The 19,241-nt window shown below is 36.8% G+C and overlaps 1 protein-coding gene across 2 annotated transcripts in view; it reads right to left on the reverse strand.

Moving 5' to 3' along the window:
• lzts2b (leucine zipper, putative tumor suppressor 2b) overlaps positions 1–10,199 on the reverse strand; it is a 29,016-nt gene extending 18,817 nt beyond the window's left edge. Inside the window, exon 1 of one of the 2 annotated variants that reach the window (XR_014536044.1) lies at positions 9,984–10,198. The gene's annotated coding sequence lies outside the window, so the exon portion shown is untranslated. Of the gene's footprint in view, positions 1–9,983 lie in introns of both variants that reach the window. The other variant, XM_083556517.1, reaches the window with a different exon arrangement.
• Between the last annotated feature and the right edge of the window lie 9,042 nt (positions 10,200–19,241).

The raw sequence follows: 19,241 nt of genomic DNA on the forward strand, positions 1-19,241 counted from the left end.
AACCTGTAGATATAATGGTTATTTGAGGTTCTAGCTACTGATTAACTCTAAAATGTTGGACAGAGTCTCCACACTGGCCTCAAAATTGCTTGTTTTTTTCCACATTAGCATGGCTTGCACTTTATCTGATGCAGGTAAGTACTTAATTATTAACATATATATATATATATATATATATATATATATATATATATATATATATATATATATATATATATATATATTGATTATTAAAAAAACACTTATTGACTTTAGGAATTGCTGCTTTTAATGTAGGCTGATGTAAATACATAACCAAGGCTAAACCGAGCATAAACAAACTATAAGCCATAACCTCAAAACAAGAGGTTGAATGACAGTGAATTTTACCGATACCAGGTTGGATCGTACAATACTGGATCTTACAGCCGATAACCAAATAATCAACCAATAGTTTTTAAAATTACTGAATAAAAAAAATAAAAAAAATCATAACACTCCATAAAATATTACTGAACTAAATGTGCTAAATGAAATAAATATCAATTATAATAATTATATTAATAAATACTAGGGTAAATTTAAGACAATGCATTTAAACTCAAACAACAAGTAACACTCCCAATAAATAAAAACAGTTACAACCTAAATGAATAAAATAAACACTTCAAATAAACAGCATTTGTTTCACCTCTAGAGGCCGCTCTCGTACTGTATCATGCAACCTGGAAAAACTATCGGTATGTATTTTTGCAGATCAAGTCAAGAGAGTTAAGAAGCTTTTATTGAAATTTCTACCATATATAGCTGACACAGTACACAGTGAAAATGAGACAACGTTCCTCCAGATTCCTGGTGCTAGATTAAACAACAAAATATATATATCGGATAGTTCCAGCAATCGCTATCTGTGCAGAGTTATTGACAAAACCGATGAATCAGTGGACCTCTACTTAAAACCTTTTTTCATTTCACTTCTACTAATTTTGTAGACGGTTGCATGCACAGAAAGGCCAGATCCCCCACACCATTCAGCTTCATTCAAGAGTTATGAGCACAAGCTAATCCATTATTCACAGTGTCATAGTTTGTGGTATTGCTATTTCTTTCGATTTAATTCAATTATATTTTATTTGTACAGCGCCATATTATGACATCAGGTAAACAAAGTGTTTGTGTCTAATTTTGACTCATTATGGGTCAAACAGGACACACTCATTATAGTGGGCACACCCTTGACTTGGAGTAACAGTTCTATTCTGAACCCTTATTTGTACACTCAGTACCGACTACTCTTCAGAAATCTACTGTATGTTGTGTGGCCATCTACGCCCCTGTGTCCTGTTTGGCAGACAGTCCTGAAATACACACACACATATTCTTTTGCGGGAACCTTAAAGCTGAAACTCACCCCTGAGATCTTCAGTATAAATGTCAACAACAAGGTGGGGCACAGGAAATTAGCTAATGAAACATCGGGAACTTTAGTTGAAGCATGAAGGTAAACATGCAGACATGCAGACACACACACACACACTCTGAGTAATACTCACAAGTCAATGAGTAAAGCGCTGAATTTGTTTATGGAAAAGACTGAAGCAGGGGGGGATGTGGGCGTTAAATGGCAGTTACCCACAATCTGCATAAGGCTGACATTATTTTGGTCCTTTAGTGGCACTACTTATATTTTTTAACTGGGCGTGAAAAATTATTTCATATGAATCAAATAAATACACTTAGAAATATACATTTATAAGGAACCTTCTCGCTCATTAGGGATAAAAGGATAGGTACTATCATTTAATGTTTACAAACTGCTTATCTCTGTGAAGCTATTTTGGATCAATGTCCATTGTTGAAAATGCTATACAAAGAAAATTCTACTGAAATTGAGTTGAAGGGGAATAAATGTGGCACACAAAAGTTTGATACTGTGGTGTCCATAAACTTTTGGCCATAAATGTAAATGACATTTAATTAAAAAAAAAATCTAACTAAAATTGTGTAAGAAAAATATTGAGCTACATCCATTTAATTTAGTCATTTCTCAAAGCTCTAACTTTATTGCTGCTTAAAAATAATATATATATCTAAAGTTTGGTGATGTTTCTTAAAACTTTAGCAACAACCCGGATTTGTTCAAGTCCTTGGTCGAGCAGCAAATGTGTGTCATTTCAACTCACACTGCTGCTGTGCACTAACAGTCTAATGGGTTTAATTAAAGAGGTGAATATCGCCAACGGGCTCTCGAGTGAAATTAGTCTGCCTGACTCCAGCACAAACACAGTTCACGGTTTAGTGAAAGCAGGCCCGATGAGTACAGTTTCTCCCACATCAGGGCGGCTGATTAGCTTGAAACACACCCTTTACTGGGAAAAACCCACCTACTACTAAAATCCTGATGCGAATATTTAACCACCCTTTACCAGCATTTATGCGGGCTAATTAGTGGATCCACAGCTATGGCTGGACTGTGCCTACAAATCCAACACCCAGATTCACCTACATATAAACTTCAGTGTGATAATTATATATTGTGTCGTTTCACATGGATATATATTAACATTTCAGAATGACTTTACAGGAAAAAACAGCACTATCATGATGTTTTTTTCCAAATAAATAAAAAAAACATAGTTTGGCAAAGATACCAATAGTGCTAATGAAATACCTAGCAAGCACAAAGAAAAATCATAATTTTATCATACAAAAAAAAAAACAAAAAAAAAACAGCGACACAAAAAACAAACAAAAATTTTTTTTTATTTTTGCGTGGCAGTATAATTTCCTTACGAGAACTTAGGATTCTGCCAGGATGTACCCATCTCTTACTCTCACCAGCGGCCAACAGAGTTTAGGTGTCTAGGTGTTAGAGTTAATTTTTTTCTGTTTTTGGTGTTTTAAAGCCGAATTTTAGCTGTTGGTTCTCTCCTTTTTTAACAGCATTTCTAGACACTGAAGCAGATTGCATCCGGCTCTGCCCTCTACTGCCACATACATATACACTGTAAAGTTTATACATTACGGGACTGTAATTTGCTCTGTTCTGCTTAATTTGTTACTGTAATGTGTTAAATTGTTAATAATTTACAGTATACTACCACATACTGATCACCATTCTTTAAGATTCCTGGGTAGGCTAGGCCATATCTCGACTTACACTTTTATAAATAACCAAATGACAACTTGTCTAGCTAAAGAGAAACACAAAACAGCTAAAAACATATGCAATAATGATCAAAATCTATATAATACTGAAAGAAAACAGCAGATTTCATTTAGCCAATAACTCCATACTATATATATGTGTGGACAACATGGTGGCAGTTACTCTTATAAGAAGGCCTGGTTAAGAAGACCCATCAGAGTCTAACCCACCTTAGATGCTTAAGAGACTTTATACTGCCCTACAAAGTGTTAAGGAACTTTTAAACCTGCACTATTAAGAACATCCTGACAGGAAACATCTCAGCCTGGTTTGAGAACAACACAGAGCAGGACAGGCGAGCTCTCCAAAGAGTGGTGTAGTCAGCTGAGCATACAATCTACACTGAGCTCCCTGACCTGCAGTCTATCTACTGCTGGACCAAGGCCAGAAATGATAGTGAAGGACCTCAGCCATCTAAATAACAGTTAAACTGTTCTATCAATTATGGTCAGGGAAATGCTTCTACTCCCTAAAGACCAACACAGAGAGAACAAGGAGGAAGCAGGAAGTTTGTGCCTTCAACTAGGAGAAAACCAAAGACTACTTATAAGCACAACATCTATTACTTCATCCTGCTTTTTATGAACACAGACACATAAATATCAAAAATTTTACATCTTGCACATCTGCACTTTATTATGTAAACTCATAATATCAAATACAGGTGGTCCTCACCTTACCATGGAGATAAGTTCAGCTCAGATGACCGCATCATACAGTAACTTTAAAATATCGTAAGTCGAGACCGGGGCTGCAGCTATCAATTATTTCGGAAACAAGTATTCTCCCGATCAGTCCATGAATTAATCAAGTAATTAAATTAGAGATACTTTTTCTTCATTCAAGAGCAATACTAAATATACAAGAGAAAATAAGAAAGGTCTCCAAAAATCTTAAAACAAGTTATTTGTTTCCTTTTTAGAAAAAGTAAAATTTTTATTGCTGAAATTGCAATCTGTGAAAACTAAACCCATTTAGTGCATTTAATTGCCATATTACATCAAATTGGAAATACAAATATATCAATAAAAATTTTAACATTAATTTTAAATGACCTTAAAAAAAGATTGTTTTATTGTGTGTATGTTTAATCTTAAAATAATCCCAAAGTTTTTGCAGCATCTTCTGTGTATACCTGTCCAGGGATCTCATTTATATCCTGACAGGAGAAAAGTGCGCACCTGTAAGTAAAGTTTGAGCCCTGAGTATGCACAACGTAGAAACACAGAAGGCGAGAAGGGGCGTTGACAGAGAGCATGCACAACCAAAAATTAGTGGGTGGTGGGTCAGTAATAATGGTCCGTGGGGAAACACAGTGTTCCGTGTGTAGTTAAATGGCCTAAACAAAGGAAATAATTTGCTGCTTTTTTGTATTCTAATTACTCAAGTTACTCGCGAATTCATTTCAGCCCTAGTTAAAACATGCCCTAGCCTACCCAATAGTCTTAATCATTGATCAGTATGGGGTAGTATACTGTTATTTGTTAATAATTTAACAAAAAAAATAAATAAAAAAATACCACACTGTATAAACTATACAGTATACAATATGTGGCACTGGGCATGTGCACGAGCAACGGTTAGAGAATGGAGGGATGAGTATGCGCCACTAAGTTTCCCTGCCGCAAGAAGCTTCAAATATTTTTACACTTTTGTCGTCATCGTAAGAGCGATTTGCTTATTGTAAGCTTTTTTTTCTTTTTAGCATTGCAATTAAATATATTATTATGTGTGTGAATGAGAGGGAGGGCAGTGGAGTGGTGCGGTTGCAGGGAGAAGAGGTGGAGAAGGTGGAGGAGTTTAGGTACCTGGGGTCAACAGTGCAAAGTAATGGAGAGTGTGTTAGAGAAGTGAAGAAAAGAGTGCAGGCAGGGTGGAGTGGGTGGAGAAGAGTGATAGCAGGAGTGATTTGTGATAAAAGAGTATCTGTGAGAGTGAAAGGGAAAGTTTATAGGACTGTGGTGAGACCTGAGATGTTGTATGGATTAGAGACAGTGGCATTGAGTAGAAGACAGGAGGTGGAGCTGGAGGTAGCAGAGCTGAAGATGTTGAGGTTTTCATTGGGAGTCACGAGGATGGACAGAATTAGAAATGAGTTTATTAGAGGGACAGCACATGTAGGACGTTTTAAAGACAAGGTGAGGGAGGGAGATTGAGATGGTTTGGACATGTGCAGAGGAGGGACACGGGATATATCGGTTAAAAAAATGCTCAGGATGGAGCGACCAGGAGGGAGGAAAAGAGGAAGACCAGGGAGGAGGTTTATGTATGTGGTGAGGGAAGACATGTAGGTTAGTTGGTGTGAAAGAGGCAGATGTAGAGGACAGGGAGGAATGGAGACGGCCAAATGGGAGCAGCCGAAAGAAGAAGAAGAAGAAGAAGAAGAAGAGAAGAAAAAGAAGAAGAATTATACTATTTTTTTTTTTTATTACATTAAATAAAAAAGTTTAATCCTTATAATTCCTCTATACGTTTTTAACCTTCTTAATTTTTATGTCATTAAAAACCTTCCACGGCATGTCACACTTTGTACGGTTTTGAAGGTATGAACTAATATTTAAATTAGATTTTTTTTGTTAGTTTTTGGTCTAAATGTAAGTTGGAGCCAGAGAATGTACAGTAGGTATAGACGTGGAGACAGTCGAGACTTTGAGACATCATCTGAAGTGCAACTTTACATGGTCCATGGCACAACATGGCAAATCAGCTGACTGAAATCTAGCCATGCCTTTTTATTTATTTAATATGTGTTTAACACAAGGAATACTGGCTACAATCTCAGAAACAACTGCCTTGAATTTAACTGGACACTATTTACAAATATAATTTGTTCAAATGTAAATTAAAACGTATTTCCAGGTCCTTTCTCATTCAATTACATACATGGGAATGGGCGGGGTTACAAATCGTACTACAATCAGCCATTCAGTGACTTCATACACCGTTATATAGAGTAATTTCATGGGTTTATCCTGCGCTTTTCATTATTGGATAACCAGTTTATCAATACACACCCCGTCTATTGTTTTCTATGCCACTTTACAAGACTAAACTGGAAGCTGGAAGCCTTAAAGCGCAAGTACAAAAAAAAGAAGCAAACATCAGACAACAACAATTTCTAAACTGATGAATTCTGTCCAGGGGAAGGAGGATCAGGTAGACCTACTCTCAGCGGTACTATGCTATTACTTTAAGAGAAGTTGGTTCTAGTTTCAGGAGTAAAGCATTTCCTGTGTACTACATGCTGTTAAATATGTAAAATATTGTACATGCTGATCTGTGGATTAAATCATGGTAATAACCAGTCCACTCCTTAGCCAGAGGGGGTGTGTGTGTGTGTGTGTGTGTGTGTGTGTGTGTGTGTGTGTGTGTGTGTGTGTGTGTGGATAAATCAGTGCCACCATGCAACACAGATGTGTCAATGTGAAAGATGAGCAACTCACTGATTACAACAAACAAGGAATGGAACAAAGATAACACACTGTTCTCACTTAGAGTGTGTGATCGGATCAGGGTGTGTGTGTGTGTGTGTGTGTGTGTGTGTGTGTGTGTGTGTGTGTGTGTGTGTGTGTGTGTGTGTGTGTGTGTGTGTGTGAGGGGGTTGTTCTATGGCCTGATTCCTCTAACGTCAAACCACTGAGATTCGAGAGAATCGAGTCCTGCATGAGCACGTATACACACACACACACACACACACACACACACACACACACACACACACACACACAAGAAGTGTATGTGTACAGCTGTGTAATAAGGTATAGTACAGTGTTTACAGCTGTGAAGTGAGTATTGTACTATGTGTACAGCTGTGTACCGAGGTATAGTACAGTGTGTACAGCTGTGTAATGAGTTATTGTATAGTGTGTACAGCCGTGTATTGAGATATAGTACAGTGTGTACAGCTGTCGAATAAGGTATAGTACAGTGTATACAGCTGTGTAATGAGGTATAGTACAGTGTGTACAGCTGTGTAATGAGGTATAGTACAGTGTTTACAGCTGTGAAGTGAGTATTGTACTATGTGTACAGCTGTGTACTGAGGTATAGTACAGTGTGTACAGCTGTGTAATGAGGTATAGTACAGTGTATACAGCTGTGTAATGAGGTATAGTACAGTGTGTACAGCTGTGTAATGATGTATCGTACAGTGTGTACAGCTGTGTAATGATGTATCGTACAGTGTGTACAACTGTGTACTGAGGTATAGTACAGTGTGTACAACTGTGTACTGAGGTATAGTACAGTGTGCACAGCTGTGTACTAAGGTATAGTACAGTGTGTACAGCTTTGCAAAGAGGTATAGTACAGTGTGTACAGCTCTGACGTGATTATTGTACTATGTGTACAGCTGTGTAATGATGTATCGTACAGTGTGTACAGCTGTGAAGTAAGTATTGTACGATGTGTACAGCTGTGTACTGAGGTATAGTACAGTGTGTACAGCTGTGTAACGAGGTATAGTACAGTGTGTACAGCTGTGTATTAATGTATAGTACTGTGTATACAGCTGTGTAATGAGGTATAGTACAGTGTGTACAGCTGTGTAATGAGGTATAGTACAGTGTGTACAGCTATGTACTGAGGTATAGTACAGTGTGTACAGCTGTGTACTGAGGTATAGTACATTGTGTACAGCTGGGATATTAGGTATAGTACAGTGTGTACAGCTATGTACTGAGATATAGTACAGTATGTACAACTGTGCCAGGAAGTGGCTTCTCTTTAATGTGATTTTCACCATTAAGTTGTGCCATCTCACGAGCAGTAGTCAGAACACCTCTTACTATACACTAGAACTGGCATTATGATTCATTTCTTTTCCTGGTACTTTGTATTCTGACATGTCATTGCCTTGTTCCAATTTTTCCAGATGGATTTTTATGGACTTTATATGTTCAGTTTTCCTGCCAATTTTTTTCCCAAGCCATTAACAATATAATGACATGGGAAAAACCATAAACAAGATATATTTTCAGAATCAGAGAAAAAAAAAGACAAGCAGTTTTAGAAACGTCTCGAATCTAACTGAACAACTGTATGAACAATCTAAAACTTCCCCCCGGTGTCTTCTGAATTTCCATACTTTCAAAACAGGCCTGGTAAATGACTGCTTTTGAATTTATTACATTTCCAGAGCTACGCAAGAGTCAGGATCAAGGGTTTATCTTAAAAGTTTCACAAAAATACATGTTAAATACACTTATCTGTCCAATAATGTACAATGATAATATTATAAAGCACAATAAAAATAATTATGATTAGTAAATTTACATTATTAGATTATGACATTCTTAAAGCACACAGTAGAGCTTTAAAGCTTAACAGTGCTGAAATCCCACATCTGTCAGCTTAGGTTGAACAGCATTATGGTTTTACGACACTTAAACCTATACGACTGCAGCCTGCAATGTCAACTTTCCAGATTCCACAGGCAAGATAGTGTTCCAGTGTACACACAAGTGCATTGATACCCAGGGTTAAGTTCATTTGTTAGTTACAAAGATTGGTATACCTTAAAAAAACGAGGCAACTTAGTGGATACACAGTCAGAGAGGCTCATGCTGCCTTCAAGTGCTACCGAAATTGTGTTAATGCGAGTTTATGTCTTAAAAAATGCACATAAACATTTAGAAAATGTGAACGTTTCAGAAATATCCTTCTAAAACCCCTTTCTAGTGTTTTGAGACTTTGAGTTAATCCCGTTTCCCAATCTATGTGTCGTACCTTGAAGCATTCCATCTTTAACCACAGGTTTATTTTCACAACCGAGGGAAGTACGATAACGACCAAACATGATGTTTTGCGTTTTAATAACCTTAAAATGAGCATGAAAAAGAGGATGATTCGAAAAAAGTCACGAATCAGCATTTTAACGCTCTAGACTCCGGATCATAATTCACAAAATCTACTCTCTTTGACCTTATCAGCTGATGAAATGAACACAATACTGTGGTAATCTGATGATATAAGCAAAGTTTTAAAGTTACAATGAACGTTCAAATAATCCCGAACGAGTGTGTGCTGTAAAATAGGATCTTTTGTTCAGTGAACTGAAAGACACCTGGGCTGCTGCAGGTGTGTTTGCTTTCCTTGACTAGTCACTATCAGGAATAATCACTCAGTTTGTGGATGTTTGAAGCCAAACACACACACACACACACACACACACACACACACACACACACACACACACACAAAGCCAGATTCCTCAAGCTTACTCCCGTCTCTTTTTTACTGCTCTATTTCACCAACACAATACCATTCCTTTATAATGGGAGGCCAAAACCATAAGGCCAATTACTTTGTACACAAAAAAAAATTGTAAACATATCCTACAAATCATCTCAGTTCCTGGGAAAAAAGAAACATGATGAATACCAGGGATGAAATATAAATGAAAACCAAAAAGCTCCTCCTGCTATAAGAGTGTGTGCAATGCAGCAGCAGAAGAAAATGCATATACTATTTAATTCCTATTTCTATAAACATTTCAATTTTAATGCTGCTTTGATCAGTTTATCACATTTATTTACTATGTAACAAAGAGATGCATTGAGATGACAGAGCAGAACCTTGCACACTTTCTCCAACTTCTAACACACACTTCAAGGACTATTCATCCATTTGAGTAACAAATTAGACAAAAAAGTTTCCAAAGTTTGTCTATGACTTTCATGTGCCTTTCATGTGTGTGTGTGTGTGTGTGTGTGTGTGTGTGTGTGTGTGTGTGTGTGTGTGTGTGTGTGTCTAATCCGACCATGCTGTATGCATTAAATAATCCCACTGAACTCACCATCAGTATCCAGAAAATTGAATCCCCAGCTTCAGTTCGATCACATCTCATACACACACACACACACACACACACACACACACACACACACACACACACACACACACACACACACACACACACTTACAGAGAGAGAGAGAGAGAGAGAGAGAGAGAGAGAGAGAGAGATATCCAAACGCACACTCAAATCCGATTTGCTCTGAGTCTGATCTCAGAAGCTCGAAGGGAAGTTTACAGTTCGACATAGGAAATCTGCCTCCTGCACGGGTTGCCAGATTGGAGTACCTGGATCCAATTTCATTTTCTCACCAGGTGTGAAAGAACATTGAGAAAAAAGAAGATCAAAACTATCATTTTCATAATATTCGGAGTATTTTATTAATCCCTAAATGAAATTAGTCATTTTCACACATATATCCCAGGTTGTCAGGAGGCTGGGATAGGGTCAGAGCCCAGGGTGATTCATGGTATAGCAGAAATACCACTGGAGCAGATATGTTATGCATTTTTGTTTACATTTATTGCATTTGGCAGACGCGCTCATCCAGATCAATTTACATTTATCTCATGTATACAACTGAGCTACTTCCCCAAGGGGAAACTTGGTGTAGATGGGACTTGAACTCATGACCTTCAGATCCAAAGTCCAATGTCGTAACAAATAAGTTACCACCTTACAGGATTAAGATTCTTCCTCAAGTGCACAAAAGTGGCAGCCTGCCAGTACTGGGGCTTGAACTTCCAACCTTGTGATCCCAGAGCCTTAACCGCTGAGCCAACACTGTGATGTGAAGAATACTGTCCATGTAGTACAACTCAAATATCGACATTGCAAATCCATATACAGTATTTGCAATGGACACTCCTGGGCCCACAATGACTAAATATGATGCTTTTAAAAGTCTTAAAAACAAATCATTGCTCAGAATTTAGGAAAAATGTGCAAAAATTAAACAAATGTACTTCTTAGGGAAACTATTTGCTCGTTTATTTTGCAATCGTTGAGAAGCAAGAAACTGACTTATGTAGTTTATAAAGTCTTATTATAGACTATATTATAGACTATATTATATACTTATTATAGACTTTATTTTTATTTTTATATATACATTTTTTATTATTATTTTATTTTAATTATGAAAATGAATCAAGTACATATAATAGCAAAGGGAAATGTTGCTGCTTCAAAGCTCAAGGGTCTCTGGCTTTGATCCTCACCTGGTATTAACGTCTATGTGTTTTTCTTATATCCCTTTTATCCCCCTTTTTTCCTCTGGGATCTCTGGTTTTCTCCCCTCTAAAAAAAGATGCATATACAACCCGAATTCAGGAAATGTGGGACGTTTTTTTACATTTCAATAAACTAAAAGACTTTCAAATCAGATGAGCCAAAATTTTATTCACAATAGAACATAGAGAACATAAATCTTTAAACATTCTTTTTATGCCCTTGTTCACAGAGATTCTGCCTCTCTAATATCCCTTTAATAGCTAATCATGTTACAGACCTGATGTCTATTAATGTCAACTAACTGATGGTTGGTTGCTAGATGTTCTTCCAGCTAAATATTTTTTTAAAAATTGGGCTTTTTCAATTTTGTTCATAAAAGTGTAAAAATGTTTCTCTCAGTTGAAACATTTGTTATATAATAACATTTCTGGAATTCAGGGTGTCGGTAGCTATGCTGAATAAGGTCTATCTTTGTGTGTGTGTGTGTGTGTGTGTGTGTGTGTGTGTGTGTGTGTGTGTGTGTGTGTGTGTGTGTGTGTGTGTGTGTGTGTGTGTGTAATGCAGAATCTTGCACCCAAGGTTCCTTGAACAGGATCCACTACAACCCTGACCAGGATGAAGTAGTTACTCATTGTAAATAAATGAATTATATGAATTACACCAATTTTTTGCAATTTTTTCCTAATTCATTCATTTTGTTATTGCTTATTCTGTCGGTGGTCACAGAGGTAGCAGAAGGTCACACTAGGAGTCTATATTTATCACAAAAACAGTGTACAAGTACAAGACAGTGACATTACACAGAGTCTAATAGTTTTGGATACAAAAAAGTGTAAATGTAGATGTACACTTTTATTTGACAGAATATATTTCTTAATTGTGCATTTATAGATTTAGAGATAGAACTTACCACCTTAAACTATGAAAAGAAACAAAAAAATTTAAAAATTGATAGATTATAATACAGCCCAGGTGGTTCACAGCGATCTGGCAACCCTTGTAGTAGGCGGGGTAATCCTCGTTATTAACGCCATGCGCACATGGCCTTTCCCCTGCACGGCCGCTGTTTTTCAGACTGTTCCCGGACCTGCCAGGGCTTTTCACTAAACACAAACAATACCACGAAACTGATCTGAGAACAGCGAGCAGGTCTGAGGCGCTCCCAGTCCGTGTACAGACAGGGGGAAAGCAGCTCTGCACACTTCTCAATAAGCGTAATTAATAAAAAAATAAAAACAACAAAAAAAAACAATAAGGCAACAATAATAATAGAATCCTAGATTCATGGAATGTCAAAGTGTCCAAAAAGTTAATAAATAAATATTTGCCAAGATAACACTTTTTGCAGTACAGTTCAATTTAATTTATTTAAATTTTATAACATTTTATTGGTATATACATTTTAACAATGGAAATTGTCCCAAAGCACCTTTACAGAGTAAAATAGATTATGAATATGACTTTTAAAGTCATAAATCAGCGATTATTAGTTTATCCTTAATGCGTGAGCCAGTGGTAACAGTGGAGAAACTCAGGTTTGACTAAGGTAGATCTGAAAATAAAGCTACAGGGATACTGGTCACTAGTACCTCACGTTAACTCGACAGAGAGTAAAACTGATATACTGAATCTGAATAAACTGCAGTTTACCTTGGAACTTTATTTCCTACATTTTTCATGGTAATAAACATCATAAATCGTAAAATAAGCAGCGTTAATCATCTCAAAACACTTAATTATCAACATCCACTCTTCATTTTTGGTCATCACTTATAATCTTATACTCCAGTAATCATGTTAGTTCTCTCTCTCCAGTGTTCTGTATTGTTGAAAGATTTATGATCAAACTCTTGATGTCACACAAATGAGGATGGGTTCCCCTTTTTGAGCCTGGTTCCTCTCAAGGTTTCTTCCTCATTACATCTAAGGGAGTTTTTCCTTGCCACAGTCGCCATGGCTGCTCATCAGGGATAAATACACACCATTCACCTTAACTGTTGATTTCTGTAAAGCTGCTTTGAGACAATGTCTGTTGTGAAAAGCGCTATAGAAATAAACTTGACTTGACTTGACTTGACTTCATTAATCGATGCAACACTAAAAAAAATGGTTTACAGTGAATAATTTGAAAAATGGTTTAAAATGGATCTCAAATCCATTTTTCTTTAACAAGTACACCCTACTGTATGCATGTATAGTGAAAAACACATTGTCAAAATTCCTGCTGAAAATACCTCAGAGTAGTTGTAAAATATAAATTACAGTAACTTAGGCTCAATATTTATCCGATGTGGTTGCAATCATAATTAAACTTTGTAATATGATACGAAGTGTGATGCATGGAACATTTATTTATTCCCCTTATCTTCCAAATGATCTTACACAAATGATGATGCCATGATGATGATGTGTGTGTGTGTGTGTGTGTGTGTGTGTGTATGTGTGTGTGTGTGTGTGTGTGTGTGTGTGTGTGTGTGTGTGTGTGTGTGTGTGTGTTATTTTGATCTTTATAGTATTATGTTATAATGTGAATCACTGGCATTGTTCCAAAATCCTAACCTGAGCCACAGTGAGGGGAGTTTGGGATGTCTGGGTGAATATGATGCTACATTTAGCTCTTTCTCTTTTGTGAAATGAGGTTTGCCTTGGGTTAAGACAGGACACCAACCTGTGACCCAGAATAAAATAAATAAAAATCTGAATTACAGGCCAGTTTCCCAATGGCCTCATAGTGGTTAGATCATTTTAGAAAGAGAGAGACAGAGAGAGAGAGAAAGAGACAGACATGCAGACATAGTCCTGTGTGAAACATAAAGGTGCCCAATGTGATTCACTATGGTTTCATGAAATGTATAAACCCCCAAATCATGGGTTTTAATCAAGCATTTCTGATTGTCACACATGCTGTAAAATAATTTTAGAAGAACTATTTACTACCCCTGAACTGGAAAAAACCTTTGTAGGGAGACCCCTGGTCTTAGCGTTACAACATCTCACAATCAATGGATAAACAACATCGAAATAGGTATCAGTACACCTATAATGACTAATCAGTATCAAACAACAAATAAAGAATAAAACACATGACTATAATGAACAACAAGTAAGTCTATGACACAGTGTTGATCGTAAGTACATCATGAGTAACACTACATTCTTGGGAACAAACTCTTCTCTTGAATGTCGAATATTCAAAAGATAGACATGTCGAGAACGAGAGGATTAAAATAAAATGGCCAAACCGAATCTAGATTCGTGCCTTACTTTTCAGTGAGGGATTACCATATGCCTCCTGTGGTACTTCAGGAATGTGTTTTTATTACATATGCAATGGACTCCGGCGGTTTAATCGTTCGCCGAACAGGTCTTACAGGATCTTAGGGTAAATTTGTTGAGTTTACGCAGAGATGCCTGTCATGCCTGAAGTATCACGTGCAAAACTAAAATAACTTTATGACCTAGTAGTCACGTGTCTGTACTGATCCTGTCTATTTTTTCTTCATAAACTTTTTATTTATCCCAAACGATTTACCCGAACTCCCAACTTCTGGATTTCAATTTCAATTGGAGACCACTTGCTGCTGGTGAAAATGTATACCTAGAAACAGCCAAAAGATACATGAGGTTACTGTGGATGTGGAGATTTTACAGTTGCGGGCCATTTCACAACTCAAGTCTCCTTTTACTGTAGCCACAGCTGCACCACCTGCATATAACAAACATCAATATTAACCTAAAAAAATGACCACAGGTCAATTTAAGGCAAATTATGTGTTTTTGTGCAAATTCAATAGTTCAAAAAAGCCTAGGTATAAACGGTTCCTGAAAAAACTTAACAACTGTTTTGAAATGTTTGGCAGATTTTTCTCACAATGCCAAACTTTTCTACTTTAATATCCGCTAAATCCATCTTTTAATGTCCTGTTAAATGTATCTGTGTTCAAATCAATTTCTTCTCCGCTGGCATCCATTTTGAAATGAAATACAGATATTAAATCCACACGAATATATAATTGCGCTCGTGCAGTTTGCAGCAGATGTGGTTTGCAATCAAATCTGATTGATTACAGTAACAACTTTAAGCTACATAGAGTTTATGATTTAAAAAGCCTGCATGTGCTGATCCTGAAGACGTCAGATAACTTTGACCGTGGCAACAAGTAAGATTGGATAGAAACTTCCAAAGTATACAGACACTTGCTGGCACTGCTTCTTGCAGCAATGCACATGAAAGAAACTTTATGAAATGAGGAAAATAAACTAATGGGAATAATTCAATACACATTCATCGATTAAAGTCAGTGATTCTGATAGAATTTGGCCAGCAGAGAAGGCCTTGCTGGCCCTGATGGCCCACTACTTAAACTTGAGAACCATAAGGATGGATTTAAAAAAATTATAATGATTATAAAGTCTGTTACAATGGAATAAAGTCAAAACTACAATTACCAACAGCTGCATTTAAGTGTCCATCACTGAACAGTACACCTTAACAATGATAAAATATAATGAAGGACACCCAGATGAGGATGGGCTCCCTTTTAAGTCTGGTTTCTCTCAAGATTTCTTCCTCATACCATCACAAGGAGGTTTTCCGTGCCACTGTGACTCCTAGCTAGCTCTTTGGGGATATAGACTGTTTTATGTATAACTTGTATGTAAATAAAGATATATTGCTGTTTTATGACTTTAAAAGTTATATTCATAATCTATTAAATTCTGAAAAGCTGCTTCGTGAAATTGTCTATAGTTTAAAAGTGCTGTACCAATAAAATGGTACTGCAAATAAAAATGTTTTATGTCGATTATGTATAGAATCAAATCGATCTTATATTTATTATTATTACATGACAACAAAACCAAATCTAAGACTATTTAACCTATTTCTGTACATAAAACGAATTAATTCAACAAATAACTGCTTAAAATAAGAAAAAGACCACTTAATATATATATTTAATAACCTTCAATTTGGTTAACTGAAATGTTATAATAGGAAAAATAAACACTATATTGAAAATATTTTTTGCTTTCTCTGAGATATATTTCTTTGCAGTATGTGGTTTTTGGTTCAGTACCCAGAGGGAAAAAGTAGGCCAGCGTGACCGTCTCAGAGGCGCATAAAAAAAGTTGTTCATTTCTTGTTTCATCATTCACAACATTGTGGTATTGTGTTCCCAAGACCTGTGTGAGTCTGCAGGTAAATCTGGAAACTGACAAAGTACTTTGAGCTTTTCTTATTCCCCAGAGACAAGGCAAGACAGCAGCATTTTAGAATTTGAAGAAAGGGAAATAATTGAACTTTAGGGCCATGCAATATATATATATATATACAGTGAGGAAAATAAGTATTTGAACACCCTGCTATTTTGCAAGTTCTCCCACTTAGAAATCATGGAGAGGTCTGTGAGAGACATAATCTAAAAAAAAAAAATCCAGAAATCACAATATATGATTTTAAAACTATTTATTTGTATGATACAGCTGCAAATAAGTATTTGAACACCTGTCTATCAGCTTGAATTCTGACCCTCAAAGACCTGTTAGTCTGCCTTTAAAATATCCACCTCCACTACATTTATTATCCTAAATTAGACGCACCTGTTTGAGGTCGTTAGCTGCATAAAGACACCTGTCCACCCCATACAATCAGTAAGAATCCAACTACTAACATGGCCAAGACCAAAGAGCTGTCCAAAGACACTAGAGACAAAATTGTACACCTCCACAAGGCTGGAAAGGGCTACGGGGAAATTGCCAAGCAGCTTGGTGAAAAAAGGGCCACTGTTGGAGCAATCATTAAAAAATTGAAGAAGCTAAACATGACTGTCAATCTCCCTCGGACTGGGGCTCCATGCAAGATCTCACCTCGTGGGGTCTCAATGATCCTAAGGAAGGTTAGAAATCAGCCCAGAAGTACCGTTTCCAAGGTAACTGTTGGTAATACACTAAGACGTCGTGGTTTGAAATCATGCATGGCATGGAAGGTTCACCTGCTTAAACCAGCACATGTCCAGGCACGTCTTAAGTTTGCCAATGACCATTCGGATGATCCAGAGGAGTCATTGAAGAAAGTCAGAGCGACTGCACTGTTTTAAGGAGAGGATGACCGGGGCCATGTATTGCGAGATTTTGGGGAACAACCTCCTTCCCTCAGTTAGAGCATTGAAGATGGGTCGAGGCTGGGTCTTCCAACATGACAATGACCTGAAGCACACAGCCAGGATAACCAAGAAGTGGCTCTGTAAGAAGCATATCAAGGTTCTGGCGTGGCCTAGCCACTCTTTAGACCTAAATCCAATAGAGAATCTTCGGAAGGAGCTCAAACTCCGTGTTTCTCAGCAACAGGCCAGAAACCTGACTGATCTAGAGAAGATCTGTGTGGAGGAGTGGGCCAAAATCCCTCCTGCAGTGTGTGCAAACCTGGTGAAAAACTACAGGAAACGTTTGACCTCTGTAATTGCAAACAAAGGCTACTGTACCAAATATTACCATTGACTTTCTCAGGTGTTCAAATACTTATTTGCAGCTGTATCATACAAATAAATAGTTAAAAATCATACATTGTAATTTCTGGATTTTTTTTTTAGATTATGTCTCTCACAGTGGACATGCACCTACGATGACAATTTCAGACCCCTTCATGATTTCTAAGTGGGAGAACTTGCAAAATAGCAGGGTGTTCAAATACTCATTTTCCTCACTATATATACAGTATATATATATATATATATATATATATATATATATATATATATATATATATATATATATATATATATATATATCAAGGGTCGGCAACCTTCACCACACAAAGAGCCATTTGGACCCGTTTCCCACAGAAAAGAAAACACTGGGAGCCACAAAACCCTTTTGACATTTAAATTGAAATAACACTACATGTAACGTTTTTTTTTTTTTTTGCCTTTATGCTATGTATAATCAAACCAGAATGTGTTGCATTTATGAAATCAATGAACTGCAGAGTGAATGAAATTACATTTCTGCATGCAACAAATAAATTTTGAACTCCTTAAAAAAAGACACTGGGTTGAAGGTTACTTTCAAGTAAAATACTCAATGTCTATTTGAGTCCTTCTTGTATTTATGAAAAGAACGCCGAAAATAAATTATCCACCGGCAGCAAACCAAAAATGGCGTCCTCTTCTGTGTGCCATCAACCAAAGTTTAAGAAGTCGCGTGCCGGTGGGTGTCGCACATTAGCGGTTGTGACGCATATGAAGAGCGACAAAAAACTTTAACACGTTTTATTTAGATTTTACTAGATCAACAAAATCTTCAAATTTAGAATTACATTTTAAAAACTAGCGAACTAAAATAAAATACATTTTAATTAAATACTCATTATTTATTTTCCAAAGCCACAGGGAGCCGCAGAAGAGGGATGAAAGAACCGCATGCGGCTCCGGAGCCGCGGGTTGCCGACCCCTGATATATATATATATATATATATATATATATATATATATATATATATATATATATATATATATATATATATATAAAAAAGAAGGAATTACCACTATTTCAATATATAACTTGGTGTAATTCACATTTGCTTGGACACATATACATACATACACAGAGTTGTTTATCCCACTGATGATTGATGTTCCTTTGTGCTGAATCTTTTCCTGGTACACCATGGCCTTCTTTTGTTATTCTTAAGGCCTTCTAAGGAAAAAATATAACACAAACTAAGCATGAAAGAGCGAAACAGAGAGATAATTGTCTTTAGAATTGTCTTCTAAATGTCTCTAGGTTCCGTTTGTAACCCTAGTTGCCTAAGGGGAATGAGACGCTGCATCACAACACTTTGGGAACGCCTCACGTTGTCCACGCTCTGAATCACATGTGAAATCCGGCCACTCGGCAAGTCATGACATCATCGGCGGACGATGTTGTAAAACCAGGAAGCTACAAAATAGGTGAGCAATGGAGCGACATTAGCTTCTGGAAAAAGAGAAGGTAAGTGCCGCAGTGATGCAGGGAGTATGGCCTGTTGA

This window comes from Silurus aristotelis, assembly GCF_946808225.1.
Source record: "Silurus aristotelis genome assembly, chromosome: 12".
Lineage (NCBI taxonomy): Eukaryota > Metazoa > Chordata > Actinopteri > Siluriformes > Siluridae > Silurus > Silurus aristotelis.